Genomic DNA, 4,810 nt, shown 5'->3' on the forward strand with positions numbered 1-4,810 from the left:
GCTGGGCCCTCCGACGTCTATCACTAAATGCTCACAGGCATGTCTACAGGCTAATCTTATGGAGACATTTTCTTTCCCTCTTCTTTTCTTTTTTTCTTTTTCTTTTTTTTTCTTTCTTTTTTTTAATAACAGATCTTGCCTCATGTTTATTTGTAAAAACAGCATAGGACACTGGTCATCTGCAAATAGTGTGTGGTGGTGTGTCACAGCAGTCCGTCTGTCTTCATACTGGCAGAAGCCTTTTCTATGGGGCCTTCACAGGGGCCTGGGCAACTTTGGGAGCCTGGGCTGGAGCTGAAGCCTGGTTCTTAGATGGAGCTTTGGCCTCTGCCTTGGTTTGAACCTTAGGCTTCGGTTGGCAGAGCCTTTGACCCTTGGCCATGCAGCTTCGAATCTGCTTCCCAAGTTTGGGGTGAGCGATGAAAGCCAGGTAGCTGAGTTTGCAGCTGGGGCCCTTTGGCATTTTGGGCTTGATGGCCTGAGGCTTCACAAAGGCCTTGATGGCCTCTGCGAGTTTGCTCACTGCCTTTGCATTGCTGGCCTGAATCATCTTCAGGCCTTTCTTCTTGTGCTTCTTGGCAAAGTGCATGTTCCTCAGGAACTTGGGGTCAACCCCCTTAAGAGATTCGTATCTTTGTGAGCAGGCTTTCTTGATGCCATTTCTGTGCCATTTTTCAGGACTGGTTGTGTGTGGTGTGGTTCTTGGACTTGGCCATGTCTTGGTAACCTGTGACTCCCGCATCACCTGGGTGACATTTTCTTAATTAAGGTTTCTTTTGCAAGATAAGTCATGTCAAGCTCACAAAACCGAAACCAAAACAAAAAGCAAAAATTCAAAAATCTTACCCAGACAATTAGATTAAGAATCACTTAGAAGCTGGGCAGTGGTGGCACACGCCTTTAATACCAGCACTTGGGAGGCAGAGGCAGGCAGATTTCTGAGTTCGAGGCCAGTCTGGTCTACAGAGTGAGTTCCAGGACAGCCAGGGTTATAGAGAGAAACCCTGTCTCGGAAAAAAAAATTCACTTAGGAGACACACTTATATGTCCATGAACATGTCTCTAAAAAGGCATAACCAAAGAGGAAGGGCTGACCCTGAGAACCTATGGACTGGAGTTCAGAATTTAATAAGAAAGAAAAGGAATGGAAAATCACCATTCATCTCTTCTTCCTGGCTATGGATAAAACAGGACCAGCCCTGCAGTCACAAAAGGGGCTGCTTTTGATGTCACACTTCCCTAGTCACAATGGCCTGTACCCCCAAACTATGAGCTTCAGTGGACCCTTCCTTCTTTAAGTTGCTTTGTTTCCAGGCATTCTGTTACAGTGATGGAAAACCTAACTTAGATAATGTCTTTATGAAAGAAGCTCAGAGCCTCTGGTGACTTCCCATCATGTGAAGGCAAAAACATTGTTACCTTTAGAGGGTGGGATGTAGCAACAGGCAGCAGAGAACAGCCTTTACCAGACACTGTGTGGACTGGTGCCTTGACTTTGGACCTTCCAGCCTCCAAACTGTGAGGAATGAATTCCTGTTCTTTATAGATAACAGGGATTATCATATTCTGCTACAGCAACAGAATGATCTAAGACAAACTAAAGTGATGTCATCACATGGATGATAAGATGAGTGATATCATGAAAAGGACACTGTGATGGCAAACATTAATTGTCATCTTGACACAACCTAAAATTACCTAGGGAAAGAGTCTTCACAAGGAATCATTTATACATCCCCATCAAACTATTGGCATGTCTGATGGGGGAATAGTCTTGATTAGTTGATATAGGAAGATGTAGTCCACTGTGGGTGGCACCATTACCTAGGCAGGAGGAATCTGACTAAATGAATGGAGAAATGAAACAGAGTACAAGCAGATAACTAAGAATGTATTTATCTGTTTTTACTCTGCTCTTGAATATATATATATATATGGAATATATATATATTTGGAACACTGAGCTAAAACAAACCCTTCCCTCCCTAAGTTGTTTTCCACTGTGCTCTTTATCACAGCAGCAGAAACCAAACTACAATAGAAACCAAAAATGTCTTCTCCCCTCCCCCTTCTTGAGAGCAAAGGCTATGGAGTACATAGTTTCTAGGTGATCTATAACCAGGGAAAGCCCTTCTCTAGACACCAATCCAGTCTGAACATCATGAATTTCCAACCTCAAGATAGCGAGGAAGCAAACACCTGCTGTTTAAGGCTCCCAGCCTGTGGCATTTTGTGGTGTCAGCCTGAGTTGACAAAGGCAGCTGGAAATGCCCAAATAGAGGCTCAGAAGTAAGTGTGGAGAGCAGCTAGACATTGTTTAATGGCAAAATGATAGAAAATGAAGGGTCTTACTGGCAAGCCTTCTAGCTAATTTTCTTGGAATTCAGAATCTTTCATTTTTAAAAAGAAAATCTATAAATAACTTTCAGCTTGGCAAAGCAAAAAGAGTCTTCTTTGATCCTCGGTGAAGATTCTGAGGTATTAGACAGGAGTCAGCAATGATAGAGGACTTCAAGGCAGGAAGGCCCCTGCTCCTACCATGGCAACAGTTAGGGGGTCAGAAAGGAGCTTCTTGCTGATTAGTTTTAACTGCCAACCCAATGCCAGCCAGAATCACCTGGAAAATGAATCTTAATGAGTAGCTATGTAGATAATGTTAGCTTGTGGGCATGTTTGTTACTTGTTACCTAGAGTATTAATTAATATAGGAAGAGCCAGCCCACTGTGGGTACTACATTCCCTAGGCAGGGCTCCAGAAAGTGTATAAGAGAGGAGAGATGGAGCTGAGAGCATGCAAGTGATGATCCATGTGTTTATTTTCTCTTTGTCCCTTGATGCTTGTGGACCAAGCTTGTGGATGTGATGCTTTGAGTTTTTGGCTTGGCTTTCCAAAAATAATGGACTGTAACCTTAAACTGTAAGCTAAAAAAACCCCTTTCTTCCCTAGGTTGAGTTTGGTCAGGGTATTTTATTACATGAACACAAAAAGGCCCTGTGAGAGAGGTGATCAATTTCTACACTAGCCCTTAGCTGGGCCACCCACTCCATCATTGCTTCAGGTTCTGTGGCAGCCCTGCTGCAGCGAGGGCAGCCTCCCCAAGATATGAATTGGCTGAAACCTGTTTTGGTCTTCAGTCCCAGCTTCTGTAATAGGTATGGTCTGGCAATGTAGATGATAGGTAGTCTATCAGCAGAATCTAATATCCTGAGCAATGTCAAAGGATTCTTGATGGATGAGAGCCCCAAGTTGCCTGGACATGGGAATCTCCCTACAAATCATTGATTTGTGGCTAATCTTTAAAACTGTCCATTTGAACTGCGTGTGTCATTTGGAGAACAGAACACACTGCTTCTGGCCAGTAGACACATGATACTCTCTGCTTCAGTTTCAGTGAATAGAGTCATCTTTTCACCCTTGAGGTACCCCAGGCAGCTTAGAGTAAAGCACACGTGTGCCCATGACCAGGGATTCTGACAAACCTCTCCAAGTTTAGGGTAAAATAAAAATGCTGACTGTTCATAGAATGCCAAGACCAAAGGACACCACTAACTTTATCTATCAGAATTCCATGTGGTGAAATTCCCAGAGTGAGCTGTGGTTGGTTTAGACATGCATGTGATTGTATTAATATTCTACTTTTAACTCTTTTTATTAGGATTTTTTTGTGTGAATTCTTATACCCAATTTTCCATGAGTTAAAACTTAATTTGCTGTGTTTTACTGGGATTGTCACTGGGATCCATCTTTGCCATTCTAGATGGTGTTTTCCCCTACATTGTCTTGTTGGGATGTATCTTTAGGTTTCCCAAGAAAAGCAGTTTTATTCAAGGGTTTGGGGACTATATGTGTGAATATGACGAGTGTAGTTTCTTTTCTGCATTTCTTAGTAAGCATTTGGTGCATGAATTATGCTAGCTTTGTAAAACTGGCTGACCTACATGAAGAAAACTGCAAAGTTCTATACTGAAATATATAAAAGAAGGTTTATACTAAAGTGGACTGAAGTATCCAATACTGTAGGGGGAAGTGTGTGTGTTTGTGTGTGTGAGAGAGAATGGGGGAGGGAGAGAGAATGTGGCTAGTGGCTAAAGGAGAATATTTGACATCCTGCTCTATCTCTCTCTACCCGATTTTTAAGAGGCAGGGTCTCTCACTGAACCTAAAGCTACATCAGCAGTCAGCAAGCCCAATGATCCCCTTGTCTCCACCTTTACAGTGCTGTGGTTAAAGGCTTGTGTACAACCACAGACCTTTTTAGCTAGGTCCTGAGGATTTGAACTCCAGCCTTCCTGCTTGTACAACAAACATCCTTACCTGCTGAGCCAGCTCCCTAGTTTTATGTGTGCATGTGTGTGTGTGACACACACACACAGTACAGAAACAGGAAGATTCTGCTCATTGGACAGGTCATCCTTTCTGAAACAGCAAGTTCTGGTTCAGTGAGAAACCCTGCCTCAAAGCAACAAGGTGGAAAGCAATGGAGGACACTGGCATCCTGTTCTGGTTTCTGCAACATGCATGCAACACACACACACACACACAAATACTAACACACACATACACTCATACAACATACTCACACACACACAGACACATACTCACATACACACAGACACACACACACTCACATATACACTCATACATACACACACTCACACATACAAAGTCACATACTCTAACACACACTCACACATACACTCATACACACACACAGACACATACACTCTAACACACACTCACATGTACACTCATAAATATACACACTCATACACACACAAAGACACATACTCTAACACACACTCAAACATA

At 42.8% G+C, this 4,810-nt stretch overlaps 1 pseudogene; it reads right to left on the bottom strand.

Moving 5' to 3' along the window:
* Window positions 1-200: 200 nt before the first annotated feature.
* LOC110322679 lies at window positions 201-716 on the bottom strand (annotated as a pseudogene).
* Window positions 717-4,810: the final 4,094 nt, after the last annotated feature.

Source organism: Mus pahari, chromosome 5 (assembly GCF_900095145.1).
Source record: "Mus pahari chromosome 5, PAHARI_EIJ_v1.1, whole genome shotgun sequence".
In the NCBI taxonomy this organism is placed as follows: Eukaryota; Metazoa; Chordata; class Mammalia; order Rodentia; family Muridae; genus Mus; species Mus pahari.